At 44.0% G+C, this 16,303-nt stretch overlaps 1 non-coding gene across 1 annotated transcript; it reads right to left on the bottom strand.

The window, feature by feature from the left end:
• Positions 1-13,276: 13,276 nt before the first annotated feature.
• LOC125085328 (U6 spliceosomal RNA) lies at positions 13,277-13,382 on the bottom strand. Its single transcript, XR_007122861.1, has one exon. It is a non-coding gene; the product is annotated as a U6 spliceosomal RNA (small nuclear RNA).
• Positions 13,383-16,303: the final 2,921 nt, after the last annotated feature.

Below are 16,303 nucleotides of genomic sequence, written 5' to 3' on the forward strand. Positions count from 1 at the left end.
GGCTGCTGCTGCAGATTGGCGCTCCAGGATTTTGTGTAAGGCTGTACCTTTGGAGGAACCGGAGCACTTTTTCCGAGTTGTTAGGAGTTCAGTTGTTTCCATTCCTTCCCAGCATCTTGTGTGGTTAGGGAGTGTCTACGTGGGTGGAGGGGTCATTTCCTGTTTTTTATTTTCCTTTTGTTGTGTCCTCTTTTTTCCTTTTGTTTCCTGTATTTTTGAATGTTTGTCTTGGTTTTTGTTGTAAGTAATATGTGTTATCATCTGAAATGCTCGTTTTCCTGTTTTACAACCAGTGTATAGTTTGTCTATCTCTTTGTATTAGTGTATTTGAATTCGGAGTTGGTTACTTTTTCCATTTTTCACTTCCTATCTTAAGTGGTAATAATGAGTATTTGAAAATTATCAATACAGTGTGAAGACTTTAAATTTTGGTCCAATGTTTTTCGACTTATATTTTAGGAGACCTGCTTTGTCTTTATTTTTGCAGGTTTAAATAGCAATTGATTTGCTAACAGAGTATCATGATTTTTTAAATTTCATCCTTTTGAAATTATTTTATCTACATTTTAGTTAATTTTGATACTTTTTGTTCTTTTTGTTCCTTAAGTTTTTGTTCCTTTTGTGAGTTTTCAAAATGTTGAGGTGTTGTGTTGTATAACATTGGTTGTCTTCACGGTAGCACTGTTCTGCCTCCTGTTAAAAAATTAATACATCCTGCTTAAAGGACATCTCATAGTTTCCAGGTTATTTTTCTTTTTTTAAGATTTTATTTATTTATTTGACAGACAGAGATCACAAGTAGGCAGAGAGGCAGGCAGAGAGAGGGGGAAGCAGTTTCCCTGGGACCATGACCTGAGCTGAAGGCAGAGGCTTTAACCCAATGAGCCACCCAGGCGCCCATCTGTTTTGTTTCTTAAATTTCATATATGAGTGATATTTAGTGGTATTTGTCTTTCTCTGTGTTTTTGCTTTAAATCACTGAAACTGAATATGCTGATTTCAAGAGTCTGGAGACCCAAGCTTTAGTTAATTATCTAGAAATCCGACACCAGGAAGTTCAGAGTTCAATGTAGAGGCTTCCGTCAAAATGGAGAGGAAGAGTCTCAGCAGACACCATGGCCTTGAGGCCTTTGTAGTTACTATTTTCTTCCTTGGAACAGTGTACTTATTTCACTGTGTGCTCGTGCTGTGAGTCTGTAAAACATAGTTCTTGTGTTTATTTTCCTGCCTGGTTCACATCACCACTGGATTATCTTGTATATTATACTTACGTTTTCCTTGCTCCCTCCCCAGGGTGTCACTTGCATGCCATGGGGGCCACTGCCTACTTCTCCCCTACTATACCACAGTTCCTACAACAGTCCAGACCGGACAGTCTCAGTGAATGTTAATGGGTGTGTGAACATTGAGTGGATAGTGGGCACATCTATGTGTCATTTAGCATTGTCCCAGATCAAGAATGAAGGGGTTAGAAAAACAATTTGCTGCAGGTTGTAGTCTCTTGTTCTGGAAATGTCTCATTGTCATCACAAAGACACAAAATTAGAGAAAGCAACTGCCTTGATTTGGGGATAGTCCTGAACATAATAAAGTGCCACCTGCCAGGGCTCAGGTCAAAAGGGTAGGTGTGCAATTCCAAGTGCCTAAAAGGCATTTCCCATCCTCCCAGTATCTTCTCCCATGTTTCTAAGAACCCTAATGCTCCAGACATCTTGAATCCCTCCACTCAGTGAGCCAGGGACTGAAATGTCAACATTTCCAGGCCCCAAATACCTTATTCTATACTTTGGAACTTGGAAGACGCTCTCCTCTACCATTACCCTATCCCCATTCCCCCATTCCTCAGTTTCTGCAGTTTTGTAGTTTTCTAGTCTTCATTTAAGGAAATGAGTACCCTCTACGCGTCTAGCACTAAGGATCACCCACCTACTGCAACCCACTCAAACTACGCGTGGCAAATCTACGGCCCTCCTTGAGTGGACAGGGGTATGTCCTGGATGGCTTCACTGGAAATGTTCTAAACCTTCTTCCTATCCAGCCTTTGGGTTGTGCCCTGAAAAGCCAGACCCTAATTGTGCTGCTTACTTACCATCCTCACACCTGTGCCCCAAATCACACAGATTCTGCAGCTTAAGAGATAAACCCAAATCCTGATGCCACCTTAATGGTACTCTGCCACATGGTCTCAGACTCCAGGCTTATCTCTGATGGTTCCCCCATCTGCCCTACTGTCATGCACCACCTGTTTTCCAATGACCAAAAGGAGTTGTTTTTCATATTTTGTGCAGTTTTCTCTGTTTATGGTGAGGACAAGCCTCACACCAGTTACTCCTTCGTACAAGGTTCTAGAATGATATTTTTATCCATCTGTTTCCCTCTGCTGGACTGTGAGCTCCCAGAAAACAGCCAGATTGTGTTGGGCCCTGGCACTCAGCACCACATTGACTATAGCATCCTTCGTGGAATCTTTGTTGTGGCTGATTTCTTGACACCCACTGTCAATTCCTTCCCTGTCATATGCATAAGATACCACCCCCCCTTCAAGAGGTAGGGTCTTTCTTTCCTTCCTGCTAAATCTGGTCTGGCTTGTGACTGCTTTGACCAATAGAGAATGGTGGAGGTGATGTTTAAGCCAGTTCTGGGCCTGTTTTTTAAGAGAACTGGAAGCTTCTGACTTCTCTCTTAGACCTCTTGCTCTATCAGCTGCTATCCCTGGGAATCCAGACTCTGGTGTGAGAAGGCTGAGCTACATGGAAAGTTCATGTACACACTCTGGTCAAATGATCCGCTGAGCTCCAGCAGCAGGGTCAATGTAGTGATGGAACCATCTAGAATGCCTAGTCCAGCTGAACCTTTAGGTGACATCTGCTTCAGCTGTCATTTGATGGCAGTAGCAGGAGAAACTCTAAGCAAGAACCACCCAGCTGAGTAGAGGCAACGCGCAGAACTAGGAGAGGTAATGATAAACTATTTTAAACCATGAAGTTTTGAGATTGGTGTTTCATGACAAGAATATACCAGAACGATTCCATAATAATTTCTTTAAAGCAACTGTAACCTCAAAATAGATGGTATGTCTGTTAAGGGCCCTGATGATGTTCATCATTGTTGGTTCCTTGGGTTAAGTCAAGTAACTGGCATATTCATTCCTTCAGAAATGCTAACTGAGCAGCTACTGTTGTTAAGTAGCAGTCAGTTAGGTTCTAATGGGATGCCTGGACACCAGCAAAGAGGAAGTTCTGGGCAGTGATCTGGAAGGTCAGAGGCCTGTCCTGGCAGTCCTCCAAAGCAAAGACACAAGAAGCTAGATCAAACCAGATAAGCCCAAGATGGCAGGGGCCATCACAGAAAACCCTGACCAAATAAGGAAGAAAAAGCACAAAACCCTGCTTCCAGGAAGTCTAGTCCCCAAATAATGAAGATTTCACCCTTTGTAAGGACTGTCAACAAAAGATAGAAACCCAGACCCTGGGGCATGTAGCTGGCTGTCTCTGGAGCTCCTGCTCCCACATCTGGAGCGTGTACTTTCACTTTAATAAACTTTCCGGCTTGTACTCCTCATTTGCTGGGTTACATCTCTCCTGGAGTTCTTTCTTGTGAAGAGAGTAAGAGCCTTCAGTGACACCTTTAGGATGGGCTGGGTTGAGGCTTCAAGGCCCAATGTCTCCCAAGTTCATGCAGCAACACTGTGTGTCAGGCCTGTGCTAGGTCCTAGAGTTTCCATTGTGCACAGATACTCACCCCCAAACGAAACTACGAACAAGAACATTTCAGGTCACAGTAAGTGTTGTTCAATCACTATTGGTTGAACCTCTACTCTGGGCCCAGCACTGACCTGGGCAGGAGCAGGGCAGTGAATAAGACAGACAAAACCGCCACTGCTCCCGTGGGCCTGGCATCATGGAGGGGGAGACAGACAATAAATGTAACCCAGCATGTCAGAAAGGATAAGTCCTATGGAGATGAAAGGAGGTCTCAGGGAAAGCCCTATGCCCCAGACCCCTGAAATTACTCATTAGCTGATCCTAAAACTGGTTACTCTGCCTTGCATATTCCTTCTGTTAAAACAAAAACAAAATCTGGGAGGCCTGGGTGGCTTAGTCTATTTAACATCTGCCTTCGGCTCAGGTCATGATCCCAGGGTCCTTGGATCCAGTCTGACACTGAGGGAAGAGAGGGGGAAAAAAAAAAATCCTTGCTCAGTAGGGAGCCTGCTTCTCTCTCTGCCTGCCACTACCCCCTGCTTGTGCTGGCTTTCTCTCACTCTCTCTGACAAATAAATAAAATGTAAGAAAAACCCCAAAACTTTTTATTTTAAATTTTTTTTCAAAACTTTTTTTTAAAGAGTTTTTTTTTTAAAAGATTATTTATTTATTTATTTATTCATTTATTTGACAGAGAGAGACAAAGAGAAAGCACAAGCAAGGGGAGCAGCAGGCACAGGGAGAGGGAGAAGCAGGCTCCCCAAGGAGCAGGGAGCTGGATGGGGGCTCTATCCCAGGATAGTGACGAGCTGAAGGTAGTTGCTTAACCAACTGAGACATCCAGGTGCCCCCCCCACTCAAAATCTTAAAAAACCCTACATTTAATTGGATTACTTTTATTTTTTTAATTTTTTAATTTTTTTTTTTAAGATTTTATTTATTTATTTGAGAGAGAGAGAAAGAGAGACAGAGTGAGAGAGCATGAGAGGGGAGGTCAGAGGGAGAAGCAGACTTCCCATTGAGCTGGGAGGCCGAGGTGGGACTTGATCCCAAGACTCCGGGATCATGACCTGAGCTGAAGGCAGAGGTTTAACCAACTGAGCCACCCAGGGACCCAATTGAATACTTTTAAAGATTTTATTGGTTTTAGTCAATAATTCATGAAGCCAGTTAGCATCCTATCTAGCGGAAAGGAGTTCCAAAGATCTGTATAAAATGGAAGACCTTTATGGGCAGAAGGGAACAGGAATAAGGAAGTCATACTAGCGGAAGTGGATTGGTGTAGCAAGGTTACTTTCCTTTAGGGGATGGCAGGGATCTAGCAGGCAGATGACTTCCCTAGGGCTGACCTGGTGATTCCTGACTGACTTGTTTAAGATTCCATTTCTGGGACAGCCAAAACTGTTATTAAGTCTCTGGTGACACGGGGCCTAGGACCATTTTGTGACTCCATTTTGGACCTGATACATTGTTTTTGTTCAGAGACCACAGTAAAGACTCTTGTCTATACTTCCGTCCTGTCTTTGCCTCTATCCTGGTGCTTTCTTGTGGGGCCCCCACTCAATGACATACCCTCTCCTTTTGGGTACTGTAAGAAACAAATTATATTTTCCACAGCATTCATCTCCTGATCTGTTGGCTTTACTATAACTGAAATTTTCTATTAATACACTATATTTTAAAACAGCCCCAAATGACAAGACACTTTACAGGCACTTTAAAGAGTGAACAAGTAAAAAATGGATGAACACTGCACTTTCTCACAATGGTTAAAAATAAACAACAATCCGAACTCCATAAGACTTACACTAGGAGACTTAACCCTAACTCAGTTTTCAGCCTCTTGTGGGGGGGGGGGTTTGGGCGTTGGGGGGTTGGAGGGGGGAATTTTAAACTAGGCTGGGATTTCCTGGTGGGTACTAGAGAGGTAATCTGCATGATAAGAACCCCTGCACTTCCCCCTGAGGGAAGGTGACCTTGCCCAAAACAATTGTTTCTTTAGCTAAGAACCTCCTTGTTCTGCCTATAATACCCTTCCATTTTGTACAGCTCCCTGGAGTTTCCTTTGTGGGGCTCCATGCAGGGCTCAATCCCAGGACCCTGGGAGCATGACCTGCCTGATCTGAAGGCAGATACTTCACTGACTGAGTCACTCAGGGGGCCCTTGAATTTTATTTTTTTATTTTTATTTTTATTTTTTTTAAACAAAGCTTTTAACCCGTCAGCTTGAAGTTGTAGATCTAAATTCATACTTCAGAACAATCAAGTGTTAACCTTAAAAATTTAACTGACAATTATTTTACTAGTAAAAATGGGTTTATTTGAAGTAGCAGAGAATTTGCAATTTGGAACAAGCTAGTTATGGCAAAGTCGTAGACAAGTTCCCAGAAGAAAGGAGATAATGCTCTTTTATAGGGGAAGAAGGGGCCCTTGGGAGTGCTCTTATAAATGAAAAGTCCAGGGATGCCTGGGTGGCTCAGTTGGTTAAGCTGCTGCCTTCTCTGGTCATGATCCCGGGGCCCTTGGATCCAGTCCCACCCCGCAAGTGCTCCTTGCTCAGCAGGGAGCCTCCTTCTCTCTCAGTACCTGCTTGTGGGCTCTCTGTCTCTCTGATAAATAAATAAATAAATAAATAAATAAATAAATAAATAAAATCAATCGTAAAATAAATAAATAAGTCCAGTGGAGTAAAGTGGGAATCTGAAGTATAGTGCTTTTTCATTGGCTGTGTTGTGACAATCTCTCATTGATTAGGCTGTTGGTTGGTAAGGTGTGGGGGAGAGGGGGCAGGATAGTTTTCTCTGGCTCAGGAAATAAAACAACCACTTGCAAGTTACATTTTTCTTGTTGGTCTGCAACTGAGCAGAAGTGGCAGGGCATGAGAGCCTCCTCTGCTGGTCTCCTGACTCCATTTTAATTAATTTATTTTGTAAAGATTTATTTACTTATTTTAGAGAGTGGGAGCATGGGCAGAGGGAGATGGAGAGAGAATTTCCAGGAGACTCACCACTAAGTGGGGAGTCTGATGTGGGGCTTGATCTCAGGACCCTGAGTTCATGAGCTGAGCCAAAACTAAAAGTCTGAGGTAAGGGAAGGGGAGAGGGGATAGAAAGTGAGCTCGATCCCCAACTGACAATGATCTAATTTGTCATGCTCATGTAATAAAGCCTTTGAAACCCACAAGGACAGGGTTTTGAGAGTTTCAGGGTTGGTGAACTTATGGAGAGCTGAGGAGAGTGGCACTCAGAGAGGGCACGGAAGCTCTGGGCCTCTTTCTTTGTACCTTGCCCTGTGCATCTTCTCCATCTGGCTATTCCTGAGTTGTACTGTTAGAGTAGGCATTTATTTAGGTTCTAATAGTATACCTGGAGATCAGCAACAAGGATGTCATCCAACTATTGGGAAGGTCAGAGGCCTGTCCTGGCAGCTCTCCCCAAGAAGCTGGATCAAACTAGATAGGCTCAAGATGGCTGATGCCATTACAGGAAACTTTTGACCAAATTAGGAAGGAAAAGCACAAAACCCTGCCTCCCTGCCCCAAATTATGAATATTCTGCCCCTAGATAACAGCTGCTGATAAAAGACAGAAACCCAGACCCCTGGGACACAGCTCTCTTAAGCTTGCCTGCTTTCTTCAGCTGAGAGTGTACTTTCTGCTTTAACAAACTTTCCCATTTGTCTCACTTATCCCCTGTGCTGCGTGTCTGTCCTTGAATTCATTCTCATGACAAGACCAAGAACCTTCAGCAACTCCTTGGGATCTGGCTGGGTTAAGTCCCCAGGGCCCAGAGTCTCTTCAGTTCACCTCACAACAATATCTTTTTATAATAAACTGGTGATCTAGTGAGTAAACCATGTTCCAGAGTTCTGTGACCTGCTCAAGCAAAATTAAATAAATCTAAGGAAGGGTTTGTGGTACCCTCTGATCTATAGCTGGTCAGCTAGAAGCACAGGTCACAACAACCCTGGACTTGCCATGGGCATCTGAAGGGGAGGGCACAATTTGTCGGACTAGTTCCTTAACATGTGGGATCTGATGCTATCTCCAGATAGATAGTGTCAGAACTGAGTTAGATTATAGGACACCTGCTAGTGTCACAGAATTGCTTGTGTGTGGAAACTCCCTCACATCTGATGTCAGAAGTGAAGTAGTGCTATAGTAGAAATTGAAATTAGAAATCAGAAAATACTTAGAGATGAATGAAAATGAAAACACGGCATACATAGTGATGAGATGCAATGAAAACAGTGTGAAGAGGGAAGTTTATAGCCTTAAATGCTCACATTAAATAAGATCTCATATCAATAGCCTAACTTTATGACCTAAGGATCTAGAAAAAGAGCACATTAAACCCAGAACTAGCACAAAGAAGGAAATACTGAAGATTAGGCTCAAGATAAATAAAATAGAGAATCGTTAAACCACAGAGACAATCAATGAGATCTAAAGTTGATTCTTAAAAAGATTAACAAAATTGACAAAGCTTTAGCTGGATTGATTGAGGGAGAAAAGAAGACTCAAATTATTTAAATCGGAAATGAAGGAGGGGACATTACTACTGATCATACAGAAATAAAAAGGATTTAAGAGAGTACTATGAACAATCATATGCCAACAAATTGGGTAATCTAGGTAAAATAGACAAATTCTTAGAGTTAGATACCTACCAAACCTGAATCACAAAGAAAATCTTAACTGACCTGTGACTAGTAAGGAGATAGAAAAAGTAACCAAAGGCCTCCTGACAAAGAAAATTTCTGAATCTGATGGCTTCACAGGTAAGGTCTACCAAATATTTCGAGGAAGTGACACCTGTTCTTTTCAAACTCTCTCAAAAGATTGAATAGAATTAAACAAGTCCTAACTCATTCTATGAGTCTAGCATCCTGATACCAAAGCCAGACAAACACCCTCCAAGAAAAGAAACTGCAGACAGATATCCCTTATAAACCCTGATGCAAAAATGCTTAGTTTAGATTGGATCCTTGGCCTGTGGGGTGAAATTTACCATAGAAATGGTAGCCAAGTGAAAGCTCAAAAATATACCCTGGGGAAAGAGAGTAGCTGCTGTATTGAGGGCAACAGCAGAGATTACTGCTGTCCTCAGGGATCTACAAAATGCAGGGATAGCATCACCATCCTGTCTGCTTAACTTAACCAGTCTGGTCTCATCAGGATGTAGGTGGACTCTGGTGGATGACAAAGTACAGACTGCAGACCCCCAGCTGGCCGGCACTTTGTCTTGGTATATGGTTTTTGCTTTTAATTAATTAACTAGTTAATTAATTTTTAAACTTTTTTAAAAGTTTGTTTCAGAGAGAGAAAGAGAGAGAGAACTAGTAGGGAGGAGGCATACGGGGGGGGGGGGAGAAGAAGGCTCCCCGCTGAGCAGGGAGAACCTGGAGATCATGACCTGAGCCAAAGGCAGAAGCTTAACCCACTCAGTCATTTTATTTATTTGTGGGGATGGGGGATGGGGAGAGGCAGAGGGAGAGGGAGAGAGAGAATCCTAAGCAGGTTCCATGTTCAGCACAGAGCCCAGCCTGGGGCTTGACCTCACCACTCCGAGATCATGACCTGAGCAAAAGTCAAGCTTCCGATGCTTTCCCCAACGAGCCACCCAGGTGCTGCTGGTTTTTACTTTCTAAGTGACTGAGAAACATCAAAGATGAATGATACTTTGTAACATGTGAAAATAAAGACATTCAAATCCCATCATTTATAAATAAAGCTTCATCAGAACAGAGGGACACTTGCTCATTGGTGTGTTGTCTGGCGTCTTTGGTGGGTCGCTGATCACAGGGACCTGGTTATAACACTACAGTGTTTCAAGGGCTGCTTCCTGCTGAGCTACTCCGGGAACCCTGAAAGAACCCAGCACATGGCTAGGCTAGGCAGTCATCCCAATATTCTCAACTCACAGGGAAGCAACAATCATGAAAACCAGAAAATCCAAACAGGAATGTCTCCAAACAGCCAATTTTCTCCGTAAAAATACAACTTGGAAATGAGGCTACAGCCCAAGTAAATTGCCAGGTGGCTCCTTATTTTGCCAAAGGAGGAAAACCATTTACTTAGAGTGATTTAATTCAATCATGTTTGATCACAGCAGCCAAAAAAAGGTGTTCAGGGAACAAACTTTTTGAGGATGATTGGCTATTTGCTGGTTGACTAGGGGGCAAGTTAATTTCCAAAAATGCATGGCTATCCAGCAGAGGGCAGCATTTCCCACAGAACGGACACCTTCGCAGGCAGAACCATCTGGAGGGCCTGAAGGGTATGGATACGTGTTCGTTTGACAAGATTGAATAACCAGTGTATTAGCTTATTTAATCTTCATGAAAAACTTGGTAGGACAGATGTTATTTTTATCCTTTTTTACTAAGAAGAAAGCTGAAGCTCAGAGTAGTTAAGTCTAGCTAAGTCTAAGACATTTGTCTGACTCTAGGACCTGCATTCTTATTTAAGAAAACAATTAGAAAATGCTTGCTATGTGCCAAGCATGGTCTAAGCACTTTGCATTGTTTTAACTCCTTTCACCCTTATATTAATCCCAGGATTTAGGTACCATTATCATTAACCCCAATTTACAGCTACAGAGTTAGCAATTTTTCTAAAGTAATTCCACCAGTGAGGGGCAGCAGGGGGATCTGCACTCACTCTGGCTCAGGTCTCCGAAGCTGCCCAGACCCTGCTTTCTGCTGATGAGCTTATCATATAAGGAGAGGCCAGGGCTTCTCAGAGTAAGGGTTAGGGTCACCAGGGAACTTTCTAGAACTGCAATTTTGAGACCACACCCTAGACCTCCTAAATCTGAAACTCTATGCGTAGAGCCCAACCATCCAAGTTTAACAAGCCCTCAAGGTGGTTATAAACCATGCTAAATTTACACACCAGAGCTAACGATTCTCACCGTTTTCATCCCTACTCCAGTGCCCTTAGCACGTGCAAGTGAGTGTGATGCCACACAGATGCCAGTTTCTACATTGGGTAGGGGACGTTTTTGAACAAACACACATTTTACTGGTAGAGGCCAATGTGTTTGTGTTGAATCTGGATCTTGGCTCGCTTTTAATTACCAGGAGCAGATTTTCTGGGGGGTGGTCTTGGGCTACCCAAGTCACAGATTATTAAAACAGCAATAATACCCTTTCTGGTTCCTGCCTCATGTCTGTTCTCAGCTCATCTCAGCTCTTCTCTTGTTATAAAGCCCCCCCCCTTTCTTCTTATAATTTATCATTTTAAGAATGATAAATTAAGAAATGGTGATTTCCAAACAAATGTCAGAGCATGTGGTCCTCTCTGGGGAGCTCTGTGCCTTACTCTGAGCTAGCACTTCTAAAAAAGAGATGCTGGCCGGACTTCTACAGAAAGCCTAGGGGACAGTGCTGCTCTGTGTTGGCCAGGACCAGGTGAGGCAGGTGGTGGATCCCCCTACAGGCTGGATAAAATTCAAGCCAGCACCAACTCCCTCAGTGACTTCCTAGCCAGGCTTCTGAATGACTTGGCTACTTTTTAGGAGCAGATAAGGAAGTAGGACAGTGGGGAGTGGGGACGGTGGGATTCAGAGCCAGAGCAAACAGGAAATACTGCCTTTTCCTCACCTACCCACCGGTTTCATTTTTCTCTGCTTCCTTCCTTTATTTTCTTGCTGTTTATAGTCTCTTACCTGTTTTTTTTTTTTAAACCTTCTTTTCTTTTTCTCTCTCTTTTTTCCATCTTTTCCCTCTCTTTCTCTTTTTCACAAAACAGAGGCTATCTGAGCTGTATGGTACAAATCCAATCAGGAGAGAGGAGCCACATACTAATTTGACCAGGGAGGGTTTCATACAGTAACCACCCCCAAACCCCCTTATGTAAAGTTTACTGAGGTTGACTGAGCTCTGGAAGCAGATGATCCTCCAGACTGTTCTCAGAAAGTCAATGGTAGTCTAACACTGTGTCACAATGCCTACCTCATTTGCCTCACTTAATCTCATCACATGAGCATTCTAAAATCAGGTTTGTCCCCGAATCCATGACATGCACCCTTTCTCAGCAGCCACACCTCTGTACTGGATCAGCTTCTGAGTGCTCATTTCTGATCTGAATAACCTTGACTTCCCCGCTGTCTGTCTCAGCCTGATCCTGAGCCTGGAAGCCACCCACACAGGGTCATTCTTCTCCCCTTTTGCCCTCCTGTCCTATTCCAAACAGGACAAAGTCAGGGAACCTGGAAACCCAGGCCAGTCTGGGCATTGGGTGTGTCTGGGAGTGACGTGGCGGGGACAGACTGATAAGGAGCCTGCACCTTGCTGGTGTGTGAGACCTTGGCGCAGGAAGTGGGCATTCCTGGAGGACAGTAAGTGGGGCCAGGACGTGTCCATGGGGAAATAGACGGAGATGAGAGAGGCAACAGGTACTTTCTCTAGTTTTCCCTAGCCCTTGGAGCAAAACAGGAGTCAGGTAACACAATGGACTTGGGTCTCTGACAGCAGAACTACAGCCCCCCAGCCGCCCACCCCCAACCCTTGACCTTGCCATGGAGCAGGGTCCTTGGGCTGCTTGAAGAGCTGCAGGTGTGGCTCTCATGGGTGGGGAGAAGTGGTGGTGGGGGGGCTCCCAGCTGTGCTGGGACAGGTAGTTTCCTCCCAGCCCTTCTCCTGGCCTGGGAGGGGCTGTCCTGGGTAACTTGGCGTGGAGCCAGGGACAGCGTCTCAGCCCAGAGAGTTTTAGTGATCTGTGTTTCTTGTATTAAAAGCTCCCGTGCTTTTTTTTTTTTTTAAAGACAAAATATTTAACTTGAAAAATGAAAGGTGTCACCTCCTAATTTTTTTTTTCCCCCTGAGAGCCAGCACAGCCATCCAGGCAGTTAACTGAGAGATGGAGGATGTCCTCCCCCTTTCATTAGGCCCCATCTCTGATTCATAACTTCGGAATTGGGAGAAGTTGTTATTAGAGTAGAACTAAAAGGTCTTACCTTGCTGGAGTAAAATTTTAACTTAGATTTAATCTTGCGGTTCTTAGACTTATAGCTTGTCATGTCTGCCTTGCAGATGCTTCTCCTGGAGCTGATGATAATGGCACGACTGCTCAGGAGGGAAGGGTGTCATTTCCTAAAAGCTAACGACATTTTATTTTATTTTTAAAAAAAATTTCAAATTTAAATTCAATTAATTTACATATAATGTATGATTAGTTTCAGAGGTAGAGGTCAGTGACGCATTTTTTTTTTTAAGATTTTATTTATTTGACAGACAGAGATCACAGTAGGCAGAGAGGCAAGTAGAGAGAGGGGGAAGCAGGTTCCCCAGCTGAGCAGAAAGCCCGATGTGGGGCTCGATCCAAGGACCCTGAGATCATGACCTGAGCTGAAGGCAGAGTCTCAACCCACTGAGCCACCCAGGTGCCCCAATGACACGTCAGTCTTATCTAATACCCACCGCTCATTACATCCCATGCTCTCCTTAATATCTATCACCCAGTTACCCCATCCCCCCAGCCACTGCCCCTTCAGCAACCCTTAGTTTGTTTCCTGTGATTCAGAGTCTCTGATGGTTTGTCTTCCTCCCTGATTTCCTCTTGTTTTATTAAAAATATGGAACGTTTCACAAATTTGCATATCATCCTTGCACAGGGCCATGCTAATCGTCTCTGTATCCTTCCAATTTTGGTATATGTGCCGCTGAAGCGGGCACAAGTTAAAGACATTTTAGCAACTTAATTTTGAAATGCATTTCCATCCAGAATTCTCCCAAAGTCAGGGTGGTGCCTAAAGGATAGGATTCACTCTTCTCTATCCTTAAAACTGGAAATCTTACCAAGCGATGTGTATGAAGCAACACCACAGAATGTAAACATGAAATTCAAGTAACTACTTGCTTTTGGAAACCCTCTGCTAGCCTATGGCAATCAACTGGTCAGAACCCCTTCTGGGGCCTGGCACTGCCCTTGACAATGGGGGTAAACAAAGTCTCTGCTCTAGAGGATCCTTCTGCGCCAGCCAGTCGATAAGTTAATGGCAGGTACTGATAAGAGCAGGGACCAAGATAAAATAGAGTCACCTGGCAGTGTGGGGTGCTGATGTAGTTGGGGCAGTCAGGGAAGGCCTCTCTGAAGAAAGTGATGTTGAAGTCAAAATCTAAAGAAACATCCTTGTCAGAAATTGGCCCAGCCATCAACCATTACCACCACCCCCTCTCCTAAGCAGAACCGAACTAAGAGGTGGGCTCTCTACTGCTGGGCAGGCATCCAGAGTGCTAATGAGTAGGAGAAACAAAAGATCACTGGAGGAATTCAGCAAAGTGGAACTCAGTCCTTCTGACAAAGTCGAGGAGAACTTCCCAGTGGGAATGCAAACTGCTGGTCAAAGTTGAGTAGTCTCAGGACAGAGCCATCTTGGTCTTTTCTGGAAGCCTCTGCCCACTCGCTTGGAAAGGGGAGGTGCAGGGCCGATTACAAGGAAGGAGAGATTTCTTTTAGTAAATTTAACCCCTTTGGTATGTCTCTCAAGAAAGTCACTGCCTCAGAAAAATTATGAAAGACAACATGAGCCCTCACCTCCTAGAGTCTTTCCTGTAGGATGGGTCTAATTTTAGAAAAATGTTGATATGGGGTTCCTGGGTGGCTCAGTGGGTTAAAGCCTCTGCCTTCAGCTCAGGTCATGATCTCAGGGTCCTGGGATCGAGCCCCGCATCGGTGGGGAGGCTGCTTCCTTCTCTCTCTCTCTGCCTGCCTCTCTGCCTACTTGTGATCTCTGTCAAATAAATAAATAAAATCTTTAAAAAAAAAAGAAAAAAGAAAAATGTTGATGTAATGACTGGCTCACAAGGCAGTAAGAACGGCCACTTACCGGCCAGTTCCACATTTTTCTGGCACATTCTATGAGTTGCCTGGTTGAGATCCTCTTCCTCATGCCCAGCATAGATGTTGTATCATCTTTTTCTTAGGAAACAAAGATACGTTTTACTATTATTTTTCGATATGAAAATGTGAATTTAAGAATATGACAACCAAGAAAGAAGGGTAGACAGAAAGGTGCTTGAAACTTCACACTTTCAACCTTACTGTAGTGATTACTGCCTGTGGACACTGGGCATCTAAGGGGTCATCTCCCTGTGACTTGACATGTATTTGTTTTCGTTTTTCAAAAGAATATACCTTTCGTGATTAAATATAAATTTATTTAATAACAAAACTTAAATCTGTCCTTATAAGTTCTTTTTTTTTTTAATTTATGTATTTGTTTGACAGAGAGAGAGGGAACACAAGCAGGGCAAGCAGGAGAGGGAGAAGCAGGCTTCCCGCCGAGCAGGGAGCCTGATGTGGGCCTCGATCCCAGAACCCTGGGATCATGACCTGAGCAGAAGGCAGCCGCTTAACTACTGAGCCATGCAGGCACCCTGTCCTTACAAATTCTTTTCAATAAATGTATACTAAAACCAACACTATCATGATATGGGGGTAGACATATGTAAGTAAACACACGTGTATGCACACACACATACATTAAAAGAAGTCCTTAAATGGATGGAAATGACTGCACTCACATACTTCCACTAAATCTTTTAGGAAACACAGCAGGAAACCTAGGACCTTCATTTCAATATGACTTTTCATATTAAAGAGAAACTTCTATATGCACAAATTTAACTTTTCAACTTAACTTTACAGAACTTAAATTTATAAACTTAACTTCATAAACTGAAATTTATCACTTAAATTTTAAGTCAGGATTGAGCCTGGGGCTGTGACCTCTCTTACCAAGTCAAAACCTGCCAATAAAAACATGAGAACAGGAGAGGAAGCAAGGTGGCAGTGGAGCAGGAGACTGGAATATCATTAGGTCACAGGAGTTCAGCTAGATAGTTATCAAACCATTCTGAACACCTACAAACTCGATAGGAGATAGAAGAGAAGAAGAGCAGCAATTCTATGAATGGAAAATCGACCACTTTCTGGAAGGTAGGACATGCGGAGAAGTGAATCCGAAGGGACATACAGGAAGAGAGACTGCGGGGGGAGGGGCAGGCTTCTGGCAAGTGGTGGAGCAGCGCAGCGGAGCACAAAATCGGAACTTTTAGAAGTCTGCTGCACAGGGGAACATCGTTCCAGAGGCTTAGCAGGGGAGGGGGTAAGGGGGGAGCCCCTGTGGGGACAGTGTGGTCTCAGGACCCACAGGGTCACAGTAAGAGCGGGGGTGCCTGAGGGTGGTGGAGCTCCCAGCTATTGGAGCAGGGAAGCTGGCTGTGGAGACGGAGCTGAGTAAGCTCTCAGCTCGGGGTGACCTTAAACCATGATCTGTGGCACAGACAGGCCACTGCTCTTTGATCAGGGACCCCACAAGTGGCAGATCTGGAGAGACTCACCTTCCCTCTCTGGGACGAGTGGTGCAGGAGCATGGCAGGCACCTTATGGGTTTGGAGACTCCAAACAGGGACATGCACCAGAGATAGAAATGCTCAGTCACAGACTGGGTGAGCACAGAGTGCAGCTGGAGACCAGGGACATGGGAGGGATTGACTGCTTTTCTCTGCGGGTATACTGGGGAGTGGGGCCTGAGCTCTTGGCTCCTCCAGGTGCGATATTGGGAGGTTGCCATCTTCATTCCCATCCTCCA

Source organism: Lutra lutra, chromosome 14 (genome assembly GCF_902655055.1).
Source record: "Lutra lutra chromosome 14, mLutLut1.2, whole genome shotgun sequence".
Classification (NCBI taxonomy): domain Eukaryota; kingdom Metazoa; phylum Chordata; class Mammalia; order Carnivora; family Mustelidae; genus Lutra; species Lutra lutra.